Source organism: Anser cygnoides, chromosome 2 (genome assembly GCF_040182565.1).
Source record: "Anser cygnoides isolate HZ-2024a breed goose chromosome 2, Taihu_goose_T2T_genome, whole genome shotgun sequence".
Classification (NCBI taxonomy): domain Eukaryota; kingdom Metazoa; phylum Chordata; class Aves; order Anseriformes; family Anatidae; genus Anser; species Anser cygnoides.
This window is the reverse complement of record NC_089874.1, coordinates 60,937,294-60,943,958: the sequence shown is the minus strand read 5'-3', so window position 1 is coordinate 60,943,958 and position 6,665 is coordinate 60,937,294. Positions and strand designations below refer to the sequence as shown.

Genomic DNA, 6,665 nt, shown 5'->3' with positions numbered 1-6,665 from the left:
CTGTGTTTTGATAATTTCTGTTTTACTGTGCTTGGAGAAAGGTGGAAGGTGGGCTGAATCCGGTGAACAGCAATCATCTTTCAAAAAACAGCTTTTGGTCAAATACTGACGTCCTCAGCTGCAGTATCTTCAGGAGGCTAAGGAAAACATCAACATGAAGACAGAACTTTCTAGTCCTTCCAAAATAATATTTCTTCAGATATAAGATAGAAGCAAAAGGTTGGAAAATGTTGGAATATTTTTTTTTTTAGTGGCATTAGATAAGTGAGAAAACATGCCAAGTTCACAGATTCAGTTCTGATAATAAAAAAGCTTGTCTAACTGAAACCAATTTATGCAGTTCATGTGGAAATTAGGCTAGAAGTTTTGTGGGAATAGATTTCCCATTAGGTCTCTGACATGACCTGATCCTCACTGGAAATACCCTGATATCAGGCTTTAACTTAATCACAGAACCTAGATGTTAGAGGTGGATCACATCACTGAAAAATCTTTGTTTTCTGAAAAGCCGAGGTTGTTGTACATAGTATATTTCTAATGTTTTTATTTAGTTTTAAAATTTCTCTCCATCTGAAAATCATAGGTAGGTCTTCATAGCAGGAAGTTTAAATGTTCCTAAGTTTACATTTTTCCTATTTCATTTTCATTTTCTTATGGCCCAGTGCATCACCCTAACTAGTTGCTCTGCATAACCAATTGCTATTGCTACTATGTAGGTATTGTAAGTGGTCGTTTCTTCCATGACAGTTATCATGGAAGATAACTTATCATAACTTATTTCATGATAATTTATTATCATGGAAGAGTTATTACTAGTAAATTGTATACAATTTTACAGCTACATTCTTCAATTGCCTTTTTTTGTCCAGAGGGTATAGCAGATGCTTACTCTGATATTCAGGTGGGGTGGTGTACACAAACTTCTTAGTATCATAGAGTCATAGAATATCCCAAGTTGAAAAGGACCCACAAGGATCACCAAGTCCAACTTCTTCTGGCCTGTACGGAAATTCTAAGGAGTCAAACGGATTTATAGGTCCAAAAGTGGATCCAGAAGAAGAATCCTTTTGCAGGATTGGAGATTATTAAATACATTTGCTCTTTTTTATATACTGTATAATTAGCTAGTGACATTTTAATCAGAAGGCTGAAAACATGAAATTTTGATGCATTTGAGCTGTGTCTCATCTTAACCCACGTAGGACCTAGTCTCATAAAACAGCTGCAAAACAGACTTTTTTTTTTTTTTAATGTATATTTTATTACATGTCACCTCTGTACATTTTGTATGGTTTGATCCTCCTTAATTCTAATTGCTTAAATATTACTACTTAAGAGTCAAAGGTCTTATACAAACAGAACATTTAGAGTAATGCTTATGGCTTGACATGAGAGATTTCTTCTGGCAAAAGTTAATTGCTGTACAACCTGCTTCAAAGGAACAGTGAATACAGATACAGTGAATGTTGCTAATTAATGGTGTTATGAAGGTTCTGAAATGCTTCAGTATGTAGACAAGTACAAATCACAGTTCCAATTACATTGGACATATGCTTATATTTAAATGAAAGAAAAAAAAAAGACTTCTCTGCCATGAGAGATTTTCATCAATTATGCTTTTAATTATATCAAATTACAATATTGACTTATGTAACAATACACAACAGGTACTGCTGTTGAGGTAGAAGAAAGTCCTCATCACAAAAGTGTGGGGTTAAAGATGAGTGTAACTTCACAAATAAATCAGAACATTTGAACCTGTGAATTTATCCAGGTGAACTATTTCATACCTTTATTCATACCACCTGGTGTAAGACTTCAAGTGGGAAAATCAGTCCTTTTTTTTTTTTTTTAAATATATATATATATATTTATTTCCTCGTCTCTTATAGCTTCTTGAACAACTTGTTTCAGCAGCTCTTTTTTCCAATCAGCTGATCTGTAAAAGGTATGATACTGTTTTTCTGGAGTGCATGTGAAAGTTTGTATAGACACTGAACTCTCTGGATTTCTAATAATTGTGCTGGGAACAGAGATGAAGAAAGCATGTCACAAGGGACTGATATGGCTTATATTCAGCCTGTTTGCTGCAGATGAGTTTTCAGGAAAATTTACCAGTTTCATGGTAATTCCACATGAAGTTACTGATCCTTAAGTTTATTGAGGCTTATCCCTAGTACCTTTGTTCTGAGGTGTCCTTGCTGGGAATCTTACAGGGCAAAACAAAGTTCAGGCTACTTCTTACACGACAGGTCTGACCACAGGTGGGAACATAATGTGGAAGATCAGAGCAGAAACAGCATTTCATGCTTTATCAGGTTCTCCGTGTAGTTAGGGGTATAGAATAATAGAATCATTTAGGTTGGAAAAGACTTCTAAGATCATCTGGTCCAACCTTTAACCTAGCAAAATATATCTAGAACTGGTATATCTAGAACTTTCTGATTTTCTAACATTTCTGTGACTTAAGGAAATGAACAGTGCTTTCCTAAAATTTCTATTAAGTAGCTGATGTGTATTTTCTATCTGAACTGTGTTTTGGTAAGGGAAACATAAATAAAATGTATAGCGTAATAGCCAGTGACATTACTGTAGGCTATTTGGTTACTCTGTACATTAGCACTCACAACTGATATTTCTGTTATATTTTGTAAACTTAGGACAAGTATTTTCATCGTTAAGGTTAATGGTGTAGGATCATTAACTTCAAAGCAAGGGAAGTCTGGAAGCACTACACATTCATAAAAAGTGTTTTCTTTGAAAACCTTTTTTTTTTTCCTTCCCCGCAGTTACATCAATAGCATCCAAATACTAATCACTTTTTACAGTTAAATTTTCACAGGTTATCTGATGCACATTATTGACCAAACAACTGTGAAATGTAGTGTTTTCAAAACTCTTTTCTCTTTTTTTTTTTCTCTTTTCTGTTTCTTCCTTTTTTTTTTTTTTTTTTTTTTTGCTGTTTCTTCCCTTTCCCCTTCTTTTCATTCCTTTCTGTTCTGTTTCTGAAAGAAATCACCTCTTTCATTTGTACAGTCATGGCTCTGAAATACCTGGCTGGCCTTCAAATATTTTTGCCCTACTGCAAATTGTAGAGAAATTTTATGGTTGCATAATAAAATTCATGAAATTAAATGTTAATAATGGAAACATAGACAAAAATACATATGTACTGCATTTCTAGAAAGGAGTAGAAGAGACTGATAAAAATGTGAAGCTATTTTCCACTTGGGTATGCTTTTCTATGCGTCCTGCAAGTAGCATTCTTGAATGCCAATTCCTTGGTGTATGTATGCATGGTTAAGGAGTTCTCCATCTTCAAGGCTTTTGTTATGAAGACCAATGTTAACAGGGCAGAGTGTAAATCGCAAAAGATCTCTATGCGCCAGAGTTCCTGTTGATGAATGTTTCTCTGACTGCCGAGGACATACAGCACTGAGAAAATACGAAACACCTATATGCTATGCTATAGTTTGAACCATGATCACCATTCACTTTCTGAAGGGCTACAAAGATCAGTGCAAGGGTATGCAGGAATAAACTGCTTACGAGGAGAAGTGTAACGCATATCTGACTGCAGCATGCTGAGTGTCTGCAGGGAGATGCTCCCATCTGGATGTACTTTACAGCACTAAGCAGGTGCCAATGTTAAGTGGCATTCCTCTGTGGATGAGCAAGTTTTGTGGTCCTGGGAAGGGTTAAGTACTCTGAGCTGACAGACCAGCTCTAACAAAACAATGAGTGATGTATAAATAAACTGCAACACTTACATGGCAGGTGAAAGATGGATGGAGTACTTAAAAGGAGGCTCTTGGGAACTCAGTGTGGAGTGCAAGATTGGAAAACCTATACTGATTATGTACTTTGTACTGGGAAAAACAGGTGAGGTCCCTAAGGACCGTCAGAAACCAAGTGATATATTAGCATGATGGTACAGCACTGTTGTTAATGGTTCCTTTGCTTACTCTTAGCCCAGCAGTAAGTTTGTGAATATTTGAGGCTTCCTGACTGCTGAGATTTTTTTTTTCTATAAATGTATTCTTGCCATAATATGCATATGTATCTGAGAAAACAAATATGATTTCTATAACAGAACTATGAGAAGTATTCTTTCTATTCACTATTGTTAAAAAAAAAGTTCTGCTATATATTGGAGAAACACCTCAGTGCATTTTTAATCCAAAGTTGCAACTGTATGTGACTTATTCCTATACCACATAGCAAAAAGGTACTTCTGTAAAACTTCACTTCTACAAAGTCCCACAGAAACCATCAGAATTTTCTCTTCATTGCCAGCTCCTTAGGCAAGTCTGGATATGGTCCCCAAATGTAATGAATGTACAAAATATTTATGGGATTAGTATGCAAACAAGGGCAGTGGAAAGGCTCATAGTATTTCTTCCTCACCAGTCTCCCACTTCATATGTAGGGCTTGAAGGCCCGGCAGTCATTGCTTATTACTACTTTAGGAATACACTTACAGTCACTTGCATTTACAAGTCAGTTTCCACGAAGGAAAACATCTGTTGTTGTTTAATATGAAAGCTGAATCATAATGAAATAAAATGAAAGCTTTTTGCATGACATTCTTGACACCAAAATATAATAATACATAAATGTATAAAAATATAATATGTTCATGAACAATTCAAGATACTTTTCTTCATTTTTTTTCATTCACTTGCATTTAAACAATTTGTAATTAGGTTTTTACATGCTTTTTGAGCAGAGAAACTGTAAACATAATATTTACAAGTTGAGTATAATATTTGAAATAACCTAACGTCAGAAAAAATTTGGAAAAACAGTGATTTGTAACACTACTGCCAGCATTGACTTACTGGTAATTCTGACTGAAAGAAGCACAAACAGTATTCAGTCTGTGGCAGAAGTAAAATCAATCTGTTTTTATAGCACTTTCCAGGTGATCAGTCTGGAGTTATCAGTGTTATACATTAACAATATGCCACAGCTGGAGACAGGCTCTTTGATCCCAGAGCCAGTGCTTTGAATGCAACCACAGCACATCTTGCTCTCAGGATGAGCCAGGTCTCATATCCAAATAGCAGTACAGCCAACCATCTTTGCTTAAGTTTTTCTGTGAACTTAGGATTTACACATTCAAACCCACCAAAAGTGTGGTTTTACAATCACATTTCATTTCTCAGGGGAAAACAAAAAAATATCTGAAGAGTACATGTACTTTTTTTTTTTTTTTAACCAAGAAGGGCAGATTTTCTCCTCTGCCACACTTCCACACTGATGGCGCAAGAGGTTGTCAGGGAGCTGTACCTGTGAAGGGTACAGATTTTTGAGCACCCAGGAAACCCCATGAAATCAGGATTGTGTCTGTAAACTTGTAAAACAGGAAATTTATGCAGTTACTTAAAGACCTGTGTTCTTGCAATTTTGTATATTTTGTCCTAAGTTACAAAACCTTGTTCTATTAGTCTCTCAGCTATTCATTATAAACATTAATTATCTCATATGCTAATAAACCCCCCCTGAAATACTTGCTTCTCCAGAATAGTTAAAAACCTTATTCTTTGCTGGAATAGGTCAGTAAAAGTACCTTCTTTTACTCTCATTATTTTCCAATATGTCTGATGAAAACATTTGAGATTTATATAGACGTATTTAGCAGCTGTCTTACATTTACGTAGACTGTAAGGTATAAATTGAATTTAATACTTTTTCTCAAGAATGAGTATGTGTTTGATGATTAGTAAAAGGCAAAAGTGTTTCTGCTCTGTCACAAATGGTTTTCATTGTTTAATATTTTTTGGATTGTTTAATGTCTCTTTTTTTGCATTAGATTATGGCTGACTTAGCAGCAAGGATTTTTTTTTTCATTTTTATTTTGCAGCAATAAGTTTCAACAGAAGTAAAACATTAATATGTCATCTAAATATCAGTCATATATTACTTCAGTTACTGAGTTTGAAAGATGATGTGGGAAACTAATTGCTAAGAACATTAATTGTCTGATTCAGATTGGCAACTAAAACAATTTGCTGAGTAGAGTCTCAGATATGAAGATGGTGAGGCCAGAACTTGATGAACAGACTTTCGTAAGATGTCTGAGATGAGTTCACTGTAGTGGACGTATTCAGTGCCAGAAAAAGAAACTACTAAAATATTGCCTGGAAACTTGGTAAAAAGTCTTATCAGTTTTTTGCTCATTTCTGAAATGCTTTTAGGCTAATGTGTAGGTTCCACAGTTTAAGAAGATTTTCAGTATTGCAGCTGAAGGATGAGAAGTAGGATTTCCATAGGAAAATGGTTACACACAAGAGGAATGCTTACAAAGAAGAGGAAGAACCTCTGTGAAACAGGTTGGCTTGAACTGCAGTAAAAATAGATCGCTGGTGCAGGAAATTAATGAGTGTAGTTTCTCATACAGGAGTTGAGGAAAAGCTGACAAATGAGGGCTCAGACTGTTTAAAGACATCTGTTAATGATGTCAGTCACACAAAAAGTGCAAGGAACAAGAATGAAATGTACAATAAAAGTGAAGGAGAGACAACTGAGAAATTCTGGAAAGCTAATATAGTGTCAAACCTAAGAGTTAAATAAAAAATTATGTGGCCAACCCCCTACTTCCCAAATGCATGCAAAACCTATACATATCTGTATACCAACGTGAGATGTGTAAAGGAAAAAAA

The 6,665-nt window shown here is 35.1% G+C and overlaps 1 protein-coding gene across 14 annotated transcripts in view; it reads left to right on the top strand.

Moving 5' to 3' along the window:
- Positions 1-6,665, top strand: part of SUGCT (succinyl-CoA:glutarate-CoA transferase) — a 336,870-nt gene that overhangs the window by 271,794 nt on the left and 58,411 nt on the right. The window lies entirely within an intron of this gene.